General features: G+C 39.2%; 1 long non-coding RNA gene across 1 annotated transcript in view; it reads right to left on the reverse strand.

Moving 5' to 3' along the window:
* Positions 1-12,961: 12,961 nt before the first annotated feature.
* The window catches only part of LOC133499426 (uncharacterized), a 54,950-nt gene continuing 49,289 nt past the window's right edge, over positions 12,962-18,622 (reverse strand). The window contains exons 2-3 of the long non-coding RNA XR_009794650.1: positions 17,211-17,341; positions 12,962-14,094 (exon numbers count right to left, since the gene is read on the reverse strand). This is a non-coding gene — a long non-coding RNA (uncharacterized LOC133499426). The remainder of the gene's footprint in view (positions 14,095-17,210; positions 17,342-18,622) is intronic.

Genomic DNA, 18,622 nt, shown 5'->3' on the forward strand with positions numbered 1-18,622 from the left:
TGTGCAAGAAAGAAGCCAAGAAGGTCAAAGAAAAGTATTTAATGATTAAAAATTAGTACAATAAATTCAAGTTAATTTGCCTCTGGTTCCTCAATTAGCTATTGATAATACAGGGATGAGAATAACCGATTTGGAAAAAAACTGATAATGTCTCTCGATGGGGGTGGGGGGGTGGTTGAGCACAAATCGGAACACAGAGTGCACAGCACATTGCCGGGAATGTCCACTTTTTGTATGTGTTGTTTAGACATATCGTTTTCGGTCCTATCTGCACGGTTACAATTTTTTCAAGCCATGCCCGTCTGAAACAGTTGTTGATTCCAGCATCCTTGTTAATTGCCCTCGCTCGATCTTCATCCTTTTTTTCTAACACTTTCGGCATCGTAAAACTATGAACACACCGTCGCTCAGTTCGTGCTATCACTTGGCTAACTAACAAGTTACACTGCGATTTCTGAGAACCGAGAACACATGTACATGGCAATGGTGAAACTCAATTAACCACTAACACGATTAGATCGTTATAGTGTATAACTCTGTCCAATCAAGTAATCTGCTGCAAACGAGTTTTAATGTTTATGTCGCAAAATGCAAATATTTACACAACCGAGCAAGTTAGAACGTCATATGATAGTAGTGCTGGTGCTAGCACTGAGCTGAACTTGCAGCTCGGAGCCCATCACCGAGAGGCAGGCGCACGGTGCCCTACCCCCCTGCCAGCCCCCCCCCCCCCCCCGTACTTTTTTTTCAACGGATTTGCGCTTATCTCAAGAATGGTCATTTAGGTCTAAAAAAGTCAGAAATCCACCGATCGGCGGAAAATTCTCATCCCTGATAATAACACTAACAACGTTCATAAATACTATACACTGTACCCAAAGTGCCATTAGATTACCTTGAATATGAAACCAACCAAAGTTACAAAAAATTTGACAATCTGAAAAATTTGATCTGTAAATGTAGTAAATAAAAAATGAAATACAAGACTGATTCTTGAGAATGCCATGCTAACCAAATCAGACTGTCTGGAACAAACAGTTCAGACAGCGATGGCTGGTTGTTAGTGCTAACGTAAACAACCGGTGAAACACTATCTTGTCCATGATCAGTGAACTGATGTTCCTGCCATGCTCACAGAGCAAAAAAAATGCAAACACTTCAACTGCCCTCATGATAACTACATAGTTCATAGTGTTGTTTTGTCGAGGTTACACGAGCAGCACAGAGCTTTGGTTCTCTTTTGCATGGTACAAGCATCATACTTGTTCCTTTTCTTCATTTTGAGGTGATTTTCCACAGATATGCCTGTCTTTATGTGAAATCTTTCAACCATGTTTTAAAGCCTACAGTTGTCTCCAAATTATGTTTTGTGTGCCTTTTTGGGTCTATTTCTCATTCCCGAGTCGCGAGCCACTAGTGACTTCTCTGCCATCTTGTCTCTATGCAACAAGAGCTGCTGGGACACGTTCGTGAGGGCAACAAAATCTCCCAACCTGCAAAAAGTATATAAAATAAAAACGACAATCTCCTATTTCCATATGTACCATTAATAAAATATCGATTGAACTCAGCATCACAATATATAGACCAGCACTAGTACTAATTGCTCGCTTCTTTAGCCCGGAGGAAGGGCCAAATCTTATAATATAGTAATTGATGCCGTGTTGTACTTCTTTATACAGTAAACTAGTGGACACTGAAATGAATGAATGCTGCCTCTGCTGGTTGGAGACATGGAGTGCACTCCATTTTGTCTCCCTTCAAATTGATCAAGGATGAATTCCACACTAAACACCAAAATCGTGAGTAATTTCCATTATAAACCTCTATATTCATTATGAACATGCTTTACTTAAATGTATTGTTTTAGAGTAGGCTTAATATATTTTGACAGAGTTGATGGCCATAAGTATCCAAATTGTGTAGTCTTTTACCTGTTGGTTTTTAAAAACTTTATTGTGACAATAGACTCATTTGCTCACTCAAACCCTGAGCCAACAATGTTTATCATTTGTCTCTCCCATGTGTGTTTGTTCACAATGTAAAAATTATGTCCGAAGTCAGCTGGGTACCCTCGAGCTCACCCATGATGCTGGTGTGTATAAGCAGTATAGAAAATAAATGAATGAGTGGATGTAAAAAAAAAAAAAAAAAAAAAAAACACTAAGTATAAAACCTTTAATGCATGAATTTAGAGTGGGGAAACTGACAGCTGAAAGGAAAATTAGAGGTCAAAGTTATTAAACGTGTTACTAGGTATTACTCAGACAAATCAGGAAGACATGGACCTGCACATAGCGTCTGTCAACGACATCGGTTGGCAGTCTTGGATCCTCACAGCATGTCATAATGTGGGCAGGTGTTTCACGTGTTCTTAACAAGAGGCAAAGTGACATCAGAAATTAATAAACATTTCATTTCACACTTCCGAACCACGGGGTGAGTGCAAATGAAACTGACTCCTGCATCTCTCAGCCTGTAGTTCTCACAGCTGTCAACAGAAGTCAGTTCACAGATTGCTGGAGCAGCCTGCTTAAGACTACCCTTGCCACTGAAGCCAATAAACACTACCCGGTGATGCCATATATTATAGGGTTGCAAAATACTGGGAATTTCAAAGTTGGAAACATTCTATGGAAATTAACGGGAATGAACCAGGAATTTACTAAATTCAACGTCGGGCTTAACTCATTCACTCCCAGCACTAAAAAAAAAAAGTCCTCCATTTTTGGAGCATCTATTTTTCCAAGATTAGCAGAAGCTAGTGTTCTTTCACAGCATGAGCACCACACTTTTTTTCAAATGTTTTCATGAAACCTCAAACTATAAAATAGGGGTCAGGAACCTTTTAGACAGAGAGCCATTAATGCCAAAATGTAATTTCAAAAGAGCCATGCAATATTTTCAAAACTAAATAAAGGTGTATTTGAGCATTTATGTAGAATCAACACTTTTAGATTACAATAAGTCTGAATTCTTTAAAATAACTTTGTTATGATGTTGCTAACCAATGATGACAAAAGCACTTCTTACCATTAATGTTACTTCTGGTGCTGCATGGTTTTGCTGATGGGTTTATAGTCTTTCATTTGTCGTTAGGTTAAGCGTCATGCGGGCATTGAGACTTTCATCTGTTAAATGTGAACGGAATTCAATTTGATTTGCCATAACGATGGTACGATGGTGAACAATTCTTGCCAACAATAGCATGTCTTTTATTAGTTTGATTATCTTGTCTTTATGCGAAAAGTTGTCAAAAAGTTCATCGGCAACATCAGGCACCAATGCTTTGTGATTGATGTGTGTGATTGGCTGTCCAGTCTTGCCGAAAACTGCAGAACTCCCTATCTTTTTTTCTTTAAGCGATCGTTTGCACTATTAGTTGTTCGTACCTGCTCTGCGTTGGACCCTTCTGCGCCTGCGGACATCGACTGCGACGGTGAACTACGGCAACCCCACTATGACAAACTGTCTCTGCTCATTTGCATTGCCTATGTGACAGAAATGACATTGTACAGTATGTAGTGATGAGCCATATACAACATCAAAAGAGCCAGACATGGATCGTGAGCCATAAGTTCCCGACCCCTGCTGTGAAACAATTACAAACGCGACTGCGAAAGGGCTTTTTATGGCAAAATAATTCATCAACAGATACAGAACTAAACTTCAATTCCAATAACGTTGTGACATGCAAAACAAAAACAAAATACAATAAAATACAAATCCTTCAACCTATTTTCAATGCACTACAAAGACTAGATCTTTAATGTTTACCAACGTTAGATCACCTTTACATTTAACAACATTCAATAAGTATTTGGGAACTGAAGACACTAATGGCAGAAGATTGGTAGGTGGACTTCTTACCCCTTTTTCATTGATGTAGTACAACTTTACTAGTACTCAACAGTCCAGAGGCTCTGTCGTTGTATTTTGTGATTCATAATGTACCACACATTTTCAATGGCTGTCTAATACGAACACCCTTTTACTGCAAAACCATGGAGTTGTACTGTAACATGCAGAATCCTGTTCGGCATTGCCTTGCTGAAATATACAGGGATGTCAATGGAAAAAATATGAATAGGATGGCAGCATATGACACACATGAAATACCCCCAGATCATCATAGATACTGTTTCTTTGTGCTGATAATCCGGATGGTCATTTTCCTCTTTGGCTTATAGGACATGACGTCCATGATTTCAAAAAACAATTTGAAATGTGGAATAGGAAGACCACAACACACTTTTTCACTTCACATCAGTCCATCTCAGATGAGCTCAGGCCCAGGGAAGTCAGCGGCATTTCTATACATATACATTTTCCATTTGAGTGTGATGTGCCTAAATTTAAGTGTTGGCATTTCGCTCCTTCTTAATCGATGTAAATGACTCAGATCCACCCCCTATTCTTCAATTTCAACTGGAAAGCTCTGCTGATCTCAAATCAAAAGCTAGGCAGCGAGTGCTGCCATATACTGGCGGCTGTCTGTCGAACAGTTATGTGGGAGCTTAAATTTTTACAAAGAAGCTGGCCTAGACACTCTTCTATGCCCACTTCAAGAATGTATTTGTCAATGGCAATAAGCAGTTTGATTTCAGTTGAAGAGAATAAATGAATGGCAGTGAATAAATTAATTGCAGTAGTTCACAAGGATGTTTTCTATTTCAAAATATCATTTTATAGTTCTTAATCAATTTGCACTCCTATTCACATATTGGAAAAAATTCGCAATTCCAACCGTTCTCCAATACTTTCTCTTTTAAATTGTGTATGCCCTCCCTACTTTCTCCCTGCATATCTCCCCCCGCTGTGCCCGTGTGTCAGAGGATCCCCAGGGTGTGTGTGGGCTAATTAGGGTGAAGCCGATCTGAAGGAAATACAGGTGTTAGCCAGACCGCACTCTGTACAGAATAATGACGATACTGAAGCCCCCTTATCCTCACCAGCCCTCCCCACAGGGTAATTTGTCGTTACACTATAAAACCATGCATCTCTCTGCTCCACTTCTGTTTTCTTTTCATTAATTCCTTCCATGCTGTTATTTGTTAGCATTATTTATGGCCCACACAAATATTAATGCCATTAGCCTGACGCACCACAAGAAGCCACTCGGGTCATTATCAAAACCGCTAGGGCTGGAACTGTTGATTCTTTATCAGGTCAAGGTGGTCTATTCATGTTCTTGATGTGCGCTATTGTGCTACATGTATTTTTTTTTTCCAAACCAGACATATTTGCAATGTCATATCAAATTTCTGGTTTGTGCAATTTTCAAATGACAAACTACTGCAGATCCAATTGCAGAGATGCCAACTTTTGACAGAGTCAAGGATGTCAATGTTTGGAGGCCTGTGCTTGCTTATTTCGACAAATGTTTAACATTTTGGTTGTAACACAGCCTTAATTAATGATAAAGAGGGGATAATTGTGGTTCAATGCAGAAATGTTCCTACGAGCCTCTTCCAAATATTTTGACAAAATTAAACAAAAACGAGTCGGTCACTGATGGTGTACTGGGACACTCCCCTGACTTTGGTGAAGGCATTGTGGGTTCAGTTCCCACTCAATAATGGTGTCTATGTGCGCCGTATGATTGACTGGTGACCAGTTCACGGTGTAGTCTGGCATTTGCCTAAAGCCAGCTGGCATAGGCTGCAGCACCTCGTCACTTTAACAAGGATAAGCAATGTTGAAATAAATGGATGGCTAAATCCCAATGTATCCATCCTCACGTCACACAAAAATACACTGTCCTGGTCTTCATGCTGAGATGCTGCTTTCAACAATGCAAAAATGAATACTCACTGGTTTATTTATCCATGGCCACTGATGACAAGAAAGTGAACCCCCCTATCTAGTCGCAGTTTGCTCTTACAAAAACAAACAAAAAAATCCCCCACGGAGGGTATCTACTATTCACTGAAAAGGCATATAGGTTAGTGCTTATGGAGTTTACAGTTCTCCCCATGCCTGCATGGGTTTATTCCTGGTACCCCATTTTCCTCCAATATCCCCAAAACATGTATGTTAGGTTAACTGAAGACTAAATTGCCCATAGGTGTAAATGTGAGTTTGAATGTTTTTTGTTCATGTATGCCCTGCAATTGATAGGTGGCCAGTTCAGGGTATCCTGACCCCAAAACGTAGCTGGGATAGCCTCCAGCACAACCGCGACACTAGTGAGGAAAAGTGGTACAGATAGATGGATGTATTTTCTTAAATAGCATTCGACATACGTAAACCAGGCCTATTCAACTCATGGCTTGTTTGAAATGTATTTTGATATGGACTACCAGACTATTATTTAATTTTTATATAGCTTGTTGTACTATCTATCTGTTTACAGAGATCAATAAAATCATGCCGATACAAAACCCATGATTTAAAGTTTGTCCAAGTGTACTAAACAGTACATACAGTGTGTAGATGCTCATACATGTGAACAAAGGCTCTACTGGCTCACACCAAAATCCAAGTATAAATACAAAAAGTGCCAAGGAGGATGAAACTTCATTGCTTTTTGCTTTAAATTTTTAGGAAAAAAAAGACTGGCTTCAAAATGTCTCAAAGTCAGAAATGAAATATTCAAAACAGTCAATTCCAAATGGAATGGACTGAAAAGTATTTAGTAGTAGTACTATTAACCCTAGAGAATCCACGGGGTCACATATGACCCAGTGTAATTCAGGGCCCACTGGAGAAACACAACCCATCACAGTTACTCTTTTTACCCTTAAAGCCCAACGTCTCACATTTGGTTACTACTGTACTGTACAGTAGTTGGTAGTTAAGGCCCACTGGGTCATATGTGACCCATTATCCAAACCAGAAGTAAATTAGTAAATTTTTCCAAATGTGATGTTTTTGTGTTCCTTTGATGCTTATTGATTAATTTAGTTAGAACATCAAATCTCAAGAGGATTTGGATGTCTTGGGTTCTCTAGGGTTAAGCAGGTACGTTGGTGATATGGATAAAAGATCTTTATTTGAGTTGGAAACAGTTAACAACTGGACCCTTGCTGTCATTGATCAGAAACAGAATCAGCTTTACTGACCAAGTATGTAAACAACACACAAGGAATTTGTCTGCGGTAGTTGAAACCAACCTAGTCCGACATACAGTACAAGTTGAGTACGACAGCTGACAGTCAATTGACAGAACAACTTTTTTTGAGTTGACAAAGGAAAGCAACTTGTCACATCAGCTATTTACAAAAACAAAAAAAAAGTCTCAGTCACAGCAACTCTTTGTTCACTTGTTGCAAAGGCAACCTGGGAAAAGCAGAATGCCAATTGCTCTAGGCAAATCAAATGATTATACAGATAAGGTCCAGCTGAAATCTAATGCTAAAAATGAATTTCTTTTTCCATCATAATACAGTTTTGTATTTTAAAAGTGAATCGTCAGTCTGTGTTGTGGTTCAGACTCAGAAGTCTGATATGTATGTTGGTTCTTGACGCGTTTAACATTTATGTAGTCTTGTTTTGCTTGTGCGCAGGGGTCAAATAATTTACATTTATAAAGGTGTTAAATCTAGGTCTCTAATCAAGCTAAAATCATCTTTGAAATAATTATACAACGTCAAAATTATGTCTAGTAAAAAAGCTGAGTGGCTGGTACCTCTCGGAAACCACTAGCCACAGTGGCTGGTATGTTAATATCGAGCAATGCCTGTGACTGACTGGCATCCAGTCCACGGTGTTGTCTGTCTTTCCCACTTGATACCTCACATTCTCTCCATCATGTCAGGTTTATGTCCCTTCCATCCATTGACTAGGAATACTACCTCACAGTACGGTGTAGTATAGAAAGAAGATATGGTGTGTCTGCAGGCACTCTCTGTGATGCATCCAGACTTGTTATTGGTAAATCATGAGTATTTATTAGATTTCCAAAATGCTGGCACTTGGACTGATTTCCAGGAGTTGCCAGCCAAACTTAGGTGGGTATCGCTGTAATTAAAATTAAGTCAAATTCAATTTTGTTCAAAAGCTTATGTGGCTGCAACATGTCATGACTGCGCAAATTTAAGAAAAACAAAGAAGCAGGAGCGTGTCCCTCTGCTTCTTTCTTCTGATCATTAAATTATAACTAGGCTCATAATAAAGAATTCATGAGCACAAATCGAAAGAGCTGGAGGAACAGACAGTAAAGGGAGAAAGTAAAAAGTGAGTACTGAGAGGAGTGTGAGATGCAAAAAAAATGTTGAGACAACTGCAAGATCGACGGAGAGGATGCAAACGAGTGGGGAGAGAGAGTATGCTTCTCTTAAGTGCATAAGTGGCAATATGCACCCATTGAGGTGGAATTGGACGTGCTCAGAGGATACTGTCCTAGGTCAAACCACGTCACAATTACTTGGATGACTCTTATTCGCTCAAGCAGAATACAGCTGAAGGAAGAAATTCTGACTCAGCGCCATTTTGTCACTCATAAAAATGCTTTAACGTGCGATCGTGACGTCTTAGAATGACTACAGGGAAAAAAATTATAAATTATATGTGACTGTCTTATAATACTCTATAGACAATGAATCAGTTTATAGGAGGTCAAACGTTCGAGACTTACCCAAGGCTGTGATTAAGAGACCATGTCATTTGTGAGACGTTTAACACATTTCATTAAAATACACTTGCAAGGTATTAAATGCACTAAAAGATATTCCTGAGCACCTGTTCTCTCTCACTTGTCAAGAAATGGGAGGATATCGTGTAACACCACTAAGGAAACAAAGATTCTTGCTAACTCCGTTATCAAAACAAGAGGCAGACTGTGCTTCCTTCAAGCTATTTTATTTGTTAGTGGTTAGAGCACTGGTTTGGTAAACCAGGGGTTGTGGGTTCATATCCCACTGGGGCCTCCACTCCCTGAGAAGGGTTGCATCAGGAAGGGCATCTGGCGTAAAAATTGTGCCAAACATATATGTGCGTTCATCTGAGATGACACGCTGTGGCGACCCCGAAAGGGACAAGCTGAAAGAAACTTACTTACTTTTACTCTAATTGAAGTTTATTGTAAATCTGACACAAACATAAAATGGGATTCAACATTACATGTTTTATCACCAAAATGTCCAACCAAAACGTGACAGCGGGCAATGTTAATGCTAAAATGCAATGCCAAACACCAGAGACGAGCTAATGGAAATTAGCATCACTAAAAAGTGTTAATGCATTGATGTAACAAATCACCTACATCTTAATTCTAATTGAGTCATTTATAATTTAACAGGAGCCATTAGGTTTGTGATGTCAGAGAGTGAAATATTGTGAGTCATTTCTCTACTTCGTTGGCATCCAAAAGGACATTAATGATTTGATGGCATTTGAAATAATACACCAGTAAAGACCTTCACCAGAACAAAAATCAGTCAGGATATAGTCCATAGCTGTATTAGTTTAAAAAGACAAAGGCCTTGAGCTGATGAGTTTACAACTTGGAAAAAAAAGTACGCAGTTGAATGAAGGTTCACGATACTTACCTCTTCTTTGATGTAGCTCACTCGCAATGGATCGGTATCAGGAGAAAGATTATAATAGTTTGGGATTTTCAATTTTTCTTAAATTTTATTTTGTTTTTACATTTTCAAATTCAATTATTTTTTTGTTAGATTTTAGCGCAGGTTTGTTAGTTTTTATGTCTTTAATGCTTTGTTTTTGTTGTTAGTTTCAGGACTTTCCATCCATCAATTTTCTGAGCCGCTTGCCCTCACGAGGGTCGCGGGAGTGCTGGAGCCTATCCCAGCGGTCATTGGCCAGGAGGCATGGTACACCCTGAACTGGTTGCCAGCCAATCACAGGGCACATGGAGACAAGCAACAGTTGCACTCACAATCACAACTTGGAGCAATTTAGAGTCTCCCATTAATGCATGTTTCGGGGATGTGGGAGGAAACCGGGGTGCCCGGAGAAAACCCACGCAGGCAGGGGGAGAACACGCCAACGCCACGCAGGCAGGGCAGCGATTTGAACCTCGGTCCTCAGAACTGTGAGGCCAAAGCTCTACAGCTGCACCACCGTGCCGGCCACATATATATGAGCTATTATAAAGTGCCGTGACATTGGACTGAATCATTGTGCCACTGAAAAACTGATCTGAAATGTTTGAAATTAATATTTGCTGGTTTTCGCCTTTATTCACAGTCATTGGTTTAAGTGAAATGTTTGATCCAAAGACAAATGCACCAGAGGGACTTAACTATAGAATGTATCACATGGGCTGCCAAGGCATCCAAAGTGCCTCCCACGGGTGAGTATTACAGGGAGGTTATGTACACAGACAAGGGTCTAGTTGCTGCTGTGTAAGATTGCTTGTACATTTGCACTTGCACACTACAGGGTTGGATATTTGTTAATTTTTCCAGACTTGTCCGGGGAGGGGGTCTTTTCCTTTTTTGAATCATCGCCACCGATCTGTAATTAGTACAGGTGTGACTCAGAGGAGCAGTAATACTGAGCATGCATGCTTCGGTTCCAATCATCAGTTTGTGAAATCCTGCACTAATTTAATTTAGGAGAAGATCTTGAGAAAACATACCCAAAATTTACAGTTAATTCACAGTACTATATATTACAATTTAGTGATTGTGAGTGCGAGTGTTGCCTGTCTCTATGTGCCCCGCGATTGGCTGCAAACCAGTTCAGGTTGTACGCTGCTTACTGCCAAATGAGAGTAAGGATAGGCTCCAGCAGTCCTTATCCTTGTGAGTATAAGCAGCTTAGAAAGTGGATGGATAGATAGATAGATAGATAGATAGATAGATAGATAGATAGATAGATAGATAGATAGATAGATAGATAGATAGATAGATAGATAGATAGATAGATAGATAGATAGATAGATAGATAGATAGATAGATAGATAGATAGATAGATAGATAGATAGATAGAGTTGAAGGATATTTAAATATAAACCATCATTAGTTGTTTTTTCTTTTTTTTTTAATGATACACACATTCCGGACAGATAGGTCTTGGACACTTAACCGATTCTCCCTTTCTACTTTGTACTGCTTTTAAGTTCAATGGGTGTTGTAGAGCTTTCAAATGCAGCAGTTTCTATACAATTCAGAAAAAAATAAAAACTTGGAAAAAGGTGACACTGACATTGTATGTGCTCTCTTCCTATGCTAGTGAAAAACAATAGGTGATATTCTCAGATATCATGTCAAAATCACATCTTTGTCTTCCAAGTGTTGCTCTCGTGATTTGATTAAGGCAACACAATGAAAGAATAGAAACACCAGATTTTCACATTTTTCGCAGCTGTTAGTCGCCATTTTTCTCTCGAAACAACAGCGGCAGCTTCAAGTGATGATGGAGACACTTATACAAAGAACAAAAATACAAACAAAATGTAGGATTGCTTTCTATTTTCATCCAACAGAATTATCTTTAAAATGAACTAACAAAAATGACATTAATGATATTTTATTAAACAGCCTTTTCAGCAATCACTGCCATCAATGTTTCTTTTCCCCCCAAATCATCAATGAGACTTCTGCACCTGTCATCAGGTATTTAGCCCACTCTTCATAAGCAATCTGCTGCAGTTGTCTCAGGCTTAAAGGATGCCTTCTCAAGCTCTATGTAGAATATGTTTCAGCTTGTTTGACAGATGTACAATAATATTTACATTAGGACTCAGAGTAGACCGTTTTGTTCTCACCCGAAAAATCAGAATTGTGTAAAGGCTAATTATTTTAAAGATTAACTCCAGCTAAAGTTTCATTACAAATCACAAAACAAATTAAATCAAAGGCCCAACTACAGAAAAGTAAGAAACTAACGTTTTCTTTTTTTAGGTGGAAGAATTGTCCAGGTTACAACATGATGTTTCAGACATGGTCTTTGTTGTTTTTTTTTTTTTTTATGTCAGTTCCCTAGCTTTCAACATCAAGCCTTTATATTCCTTTTTAAAAAAAAAAAAAAAAAAGAATAAAACAGCACCAATATAACAATTCTGCCTAATGTTTTCTTTGCATGGGTCTGTGTATTATCTTCGATAATTTTATGGACTTTCCTCCTTCCTGTCCAACCATGTTACATCCAGTTACTCAAACCTCTTCCTTACTATCATGCGTTTGCTAGTTTCCACATGTGATGGAAAAAAAAAAGTGCTGTCCTGTTGAATCGTGCAATTGAATGTAGAATAAGGTTCCCCACTGTTCATTTAAAAATATTTTACAATTACACTATACTGGTACATGATGAAAAAAGTGACAGTGGATTGATTTTCAGCTATTTTTAATTATGTGAAGTGGAATTAATTGTATGTGGTATTATTTAGTTTTGTTTTTTTCGCTGTGTCTGTGTGTCACTGGCACTGTTCTCAAAAACTACAGAATGAATTGAAAGTTAAGGTCTCATGTGTAGGATAAATAATTCAAGCATACCTCATCACATGCAGACTGCTGACATATTGTTTTATACACCCACTTTTTAATTATAGTCTTTTTTTTGTATTTTATGTGATCGTCACATTTTTAATGACCTTTATGTGAAAGCCAAAAAGAAATGTTAACCAGGGCTCATTTGACTCCACTGTGATTTTTCTTTGTTATGCGTTGTATTAACATACAAATATGCGAAAAGTTGAGTGTCAATTCAAAGTTGGCAGGCAATAGGCAATTCTTTCTGACGTGGTGGTGTTGGACTCAATGGACAGATGAGCTAAATGAAGTCAAACCTCTGAAATCAAACACCCCAATCAATTCAAAGTTTAGCAAAAAACAAATGTTATAAGTGTGACGTCATCATATTACAAGCCTTCAGCCACAGACACCTATGGTACATTTTTAAAGAGTGGTGTGTAGTATAAAAATACAAAAGATTTTGTGGTAATTGTTCTAAAAAATATTAAAAAGTTCCAGATCAAAGATAATAGCAATGAGGGAGAAATATATACATAGACTGAATGTTTGATAGTAATGGGTAACATGGAATCATGAAGTACTGTGTTCAGAATCAGCTTTATTTCACGACAACAAACAGCCACTATGACAAGACAAACAAAAAAAGACAAAACCAACGACAATAATAGCGATCGTGTTACTAAGGCGTCCACCCGTGTAGGCGCCATCTTGTTTTTGTGAGTGTACATGTGTTTGTACAAGCTTACAGATAAATGGTCTCGAACTTCATACACAACACACCACTGCGGGAGACAGTCTGGCCAGACCGAACGCAACAAACATTTTCACAGCAAACAAATCTGTTCCGAATTCTAATGTGATCGTAAAAATTACAGAAACATATTTCATGGAATGTAGTCTTCAACAAAAACATCCAACTAGTTAGTGCCAGGATGTGAAACATGCAGCCAAGGCATTTTACCCCTCCAGGAAAAGTTCTGTGAAGTCATCCATTCAAGCTGTGACAGTGAAGGACTTGGAAGTTTAGCCGTCTCCTCAAGCTCCCTGAACACCATTGCATGATATGATTATTTCTGCCGTTTCCTTCACAGTAAATGTGCTTTGCTGGAGGATATGGGAGTGAAACCATGACAAGCTTGTAAATTCCATAAACTGTTCTGGATTATTCACCCTTATCATAGTATGGGTCTATTTTCTGGCTGCTTTCGGGGCTGGGATGCCCAGCCTTCTTGTCCTAATCATGCCCTCCATAGAGAGTGCCTGGTAGATCTCACATGGGCAAAACCTGTTGACAATGGACTGATGCTACGGCAAAGGTGACGTCTGATATGTAGTCTTGAAACCAAGAAAAAAAAAGGCTACAAAGTTTAGAAACAAAAAAATCTGCTTAAGAGTTGATCTACAGTAAATCCCATCAGTAATTTATTTTCTACTATGTTTGGCTGGCAGTTTGACTGTGCATCGTCTCGCCAGCGGTGATACACTCCCCTGTCCTTAGTTTTGCCTCCCACTGTGCCCCTGCAGTGCAAAGGGTTCATGGGAATGACCATTGGGAAGAAATGCTTTGCTCCTTCCCACAGCCACGAGACAGCTGTAATCCTTTCACCCCTTCCCCAAATTTGTTTAAAACATGCATTACACACATACCCACACACACACTTTCGAGTATGTTTTGATGCAAAGAAACTTCAAGGTACAGCATGTACATGTCCTGTAAAAAAAAAAAAAAAAAAAAAGTTAGTGCGCAGTATAATTGTGATCACGCAGCTATTGAATTAATGGTGGTTCCACTTCTGCGTCCTAGATTGTCTCTGAACATTAATCACAGGACCCTTTTGCAGCAATCTGTGGCCGCTGGCCTTCACTCTAACACCACTGCAATGCAGTACGGCATTGTTCCCCAATCTTTACAGAGCCTAGATATCAATTTTACATTTGAAAAATTTTGCGACACCAAACAAAAATACCACAAAAGTATGAATACTGAAATTATGATGATCATCTTAGTCACATATTTACTTAGTGAAAGTATGGGCTTGTTTAATTGAACACCAAGCTGCTACAATAATTTGTTATATTTACGAATGCCTACAGGTGGATACACAGATCACTTATTACTTCAATTGTTCACCTTTGTTTTAAACTGTACCTCATTGGGATAGAAAGATGAAAAAACATTTGTCAACAGTGATTTGGAGACAAATTAAGTGGAATTCAATAATTGTCCATGTTAGCTCAATGATCTATCACTGTACCTTGGGTGAATTGTTTTGATTTCTGTTTTGAATCTCTCTCTCTTTCTCTCTCTCTCTCTCTCTTTCTCTCTCTCTCTCTCTCTCTCTCTTGCTCTCTCTGCAGACCTCCCTGCAGTTCCTCTCATTCTACACCGCCTTTGTCCAACTGCAGCACCTCCTCTCTCCCTGTTCTCTCGCTTGTGCTGTGCATTGCAAAGGATTTGGGCATCGACTGTAGCTAAGAAGGTTGAGGGGGCTGAAAAATGGAACAGAAGGCAAAGCAATGGGTGGAAAAAGGAAGGTGGGATGGTGCATAAGGAGGAGTGGGAGGAGAAGGAGCTATGAGTGTAGAGCCCTCAGAGAAGGGCAGTGAGAGCCAAGTGTGTTCATCTAAGAAAGTGGGTTTCATGTTTGAAGGGCTGTATTTTACTTCAGCACCACTAGAATCAGAACTTTGGTATAGGAGTGAGTTGAGTGTACCCCATGACAGACTGTCTAGTTTCTTGGGCTGTAGGCATTCAATTTGGGAAAAAAACATTTGTAGATTGTCTTGGACTGGACTATTGGTCGTCTTAGCACAAGCACTTAGGACAGTACTATCTTGAGTGCCAGTGTGGAAGTTGAATTTGTTTTTTTTTTTTAAATCTCCTAAATTATTAAATTATAATTCCGATTTTTGTATATGATTTTTTTGCATGTCAATGTGAACAGTAAAATTCAGATTTTTTCAGATCCCACCGAGGCCTCTTTCATCGTGGACATAAATATATATCCGAAGCGATTGCAGTATGGAAGCACACGGGGTGTCCATCCGAATCAGATTTCATCAAAAGGTGACAATCGCCACAATTGTTCAAAAAAACACACATGCTACAAAACGGCAATAAAAAAAAACTGATGACAATGTAATGTGAACAACAACATAAAAAGATCAAATTCAACAAAAAAATGCACTGCACTGTAGTGTAAGATAGTAGCTAAAGCTAACTAGAACAGTCCAGTTATAATCCAATAAATGCCCTAACAACACAGGTTTCTCATCTCCATTCTGGATATGTGTGCAAGTTATTTCAGGGGAACAGAGATATGGACTAGGTCACATCAAATGCCAGTATAAATTGCATTTAAAAATATTGAATATAGGCAGGATTGCAATTGAGCATTTGGACTCGTGGTGTAAGGTCAAATCTGTGTCTGAGCATAAATTGCAAGGACTTTGTGTTAGATTTTCTCAAGAATGTTCAGAAAACAAAGATTTTATGAAAAAAAAAGACTCTCTTTTAGTATGTAAATGGATGTGTGATTATCACAAAACACTTCCATGAAACTCCATTCATTAGAGTTACTTTGTGGCCTTCACTTTAACAGTCTCGCTAGACTCATGAATAATAATATACCTTGGCTATCATGAGGTCAATGTCAGTTTCCACAATGTTTTACTATATTCCCCAAGGATTAAGATAAACCACAGAATGTCCACAGAGTTTGAAGCATGGGTGAAAGAAAGCACACAAGACTTATTGAATAGTATCTGCCTGGTTGAACACGAAGGTGTTGAGCTCTCACTAATCACATTAACACACAGCACACACCCAATCACGGGGATGGAACAACATGGCTATCTATCTGCTTTTTGCTCCAATGTAAGGATTGTAGCGTCAGCGTTTCAGGACAAAGATTCCTTGATGGGATGAGCAAGTGCTCTTTAGCAGCACTGGCCTCACAGTGAGATCATGTTTAGTGCTGGAGGAAATTGTGAATGAAGAGACAATATAAAAAAGGAGATGATCTCCCAACAGTCAAGTCTTTAAGTAAGATCATTCTCAAGGCTCAATGTCGAGGAGCTTAGTGGAGGATAGCTTCTTAGAACTGTGCTTGTCATAGCCAAAGGAGAAATGACTTAATGTATTCAAGAATTATGCATTTTGAGGCAAAGGCAGAAAGAAAAGAGTCGAGGACGTGTCTGCATTCAGTATTCTGTCATAAACACAAGAATAATGAAGTAGGCATGTGTTTGATTAAATGAAAATATTGCTTTGAAAAGATGACAAATTAAGAGATCCTCAACTCACACGCTTGGCTTGAAAACAGTAACGACACCGGGTAAATCTCTTTGCAGATGCAAAAGAGACAGAATCTCAATAGCATTAGTGTCAAGCAGGGGGAAGCGTCACTGTCACCTGTGTCAGTTGTGTACAATTGCTTTGCTTATGTTGAACTGGTCTCATACATTCTTTGCTGACGTCTCCGAGGCAGGCCCTGTCTCTTCTGCCTGCCCACCCGCTAATGTTATGTGGCAGAACAAAAGCCTCACCGCTCATGCCAAGGCTCATACTGAAGGAAGTTCCTGGGCATGAGTTGTAGTGAAGGTAATATTACCGCTCTTCCAGGGTGTCAGGCGATGGACGTTGGGAATACAATTGTCATGTTTGCTTTGTTTGCCTTGCAGTTTCTTCTCTATATGTCTGGCCTGTCTGTCCCGTTCCTTCTTGCTTTTCTTATTTCACGTTCTGTCTGCATCCTCACCTCCCCCTCATATTCTCATATTCCCTGCTTGACATCTCGTTTGAGTTGTTTTCTCTCGCGCGCTCACCTTCTCTCTCTGCTTTTGTGTCTTTGATGCCATCACGGATGGATGAATGACTGAAGCCATAAGGCTGATCCACCCACACTCGTTGGCTGAGCTGTCCTGTGCTGCACTGTTGATTCTCCCGCTCAGCCCATCTGAAAGAGACGGCAGGCTGAGTGTGACTCAGATGCTGAGGTGGGTGGAACGGGCACAGGTGGGTGGTTAAAAAAAGCAAAGTGTAGCATCTTCAACACTCTCACTTTCACTCGGGAGATACTCTGATGAGCAGCTGAAACATGGCAAATTGGAGATGCGAACCGCTTTCAAATGTGATTTACAGTTCAAAGATCGTTGCTGTTGTATCTCTAGGTTGTTTTGGAGGAAAACCAAAGCTCTTGATTTGATGTGCTCGAATAAAACTGTTACTTACGTTAGCTCCTGGAGCCTCAGAGTCAAAATAGCACAAGCAAATCAGCATTATCATAATCAGTCATGCAGCGCGTCTTAGTTTCTTATTTGCAACATCAAATGTTTACAGTACAAATGGTTGGTTTTGTAATTTTATTAGCTGGTTGAAATGAGGGTGTGAAGCAACTTCAAAAGCATAAAAAATGAGGCTTGTGAAAAAGATATGAAATATAAAGCAGCAGTCATGAAAAGAACAGGCATCAAGACTTCTTAGGGCTGTGGGGGTAGGAAACTGTTTTGTAGGGTTTTGGAGGATACCAAATTGAAACCAAGGCTCTGTTGGTCCATAAGCAAGTGAAGAGGTTTTAACTGTGCCCCCGGTTGGCCTATAGGCTTAGATTTTCACATGTGCCACGGGTAATTCTCCCTGGCAGGCTCAAGTGACTAAGTAACATTGTGTGCTCCGAGGGGAACTGCAACTGGCTTATCTTTGAATGTGATTATCTTTATATAATTTGGCTGTCTGTAAAGCAGAGAGTGAGTCACTATCTGAGGGCTACGGAATGTCTCTTTGCTGAACCTACCCATAACACAAAGCCTTTGGCTGGACAGTTTTATATTGGACTGACAGTTTTTATCTACATTGACACTGCAGTAATAAGATAATGGTTTAGCTCCTTCAGAAAAATACAAATGAAAATACAGAACATTTTGTCACATGGTACAGGCACTGACACTATCCTTTCCCCAAAGCTATAAAATAGTTATTCTAAAGTGTGATTGTCATTGCTGTCAGACAAAAAAAAAAAAAAAAAAAAAAAAACAGCAGCATTTATTTCCATGACATGCCGATTATCAGTTTTTAACATAATGAGATCCTCAGTGTTAAGTCTATTGAAAGTACCATATGCTTAAAAACTCAGGATATAGACCTGCAGGCCACATCCGCTCCACTATTTAATTTGTTCCACCAGACAATCATTAAGGTCCTTTAAGAACGTGATCATTTGTTGAATTAATTTAGACTG

Source organism: Syngnathoides biaculeatus, chromosome 4 (assembly GCF_019802595.1).
Source record: "Syngnathoides biaculeatus isolate LvHL_M chromosome 4, ASM1980259v1, whole genome shotgun sequence".
In the NCBI taxonomy this organism is placed as follows: domain Eukaryota; kingdom Metazoa; phylum Chordata; class Actinopteri; order Syngnathiformes; family Syngnathidae; genus Syngnathoides; species Syngnathoides biaculeatus.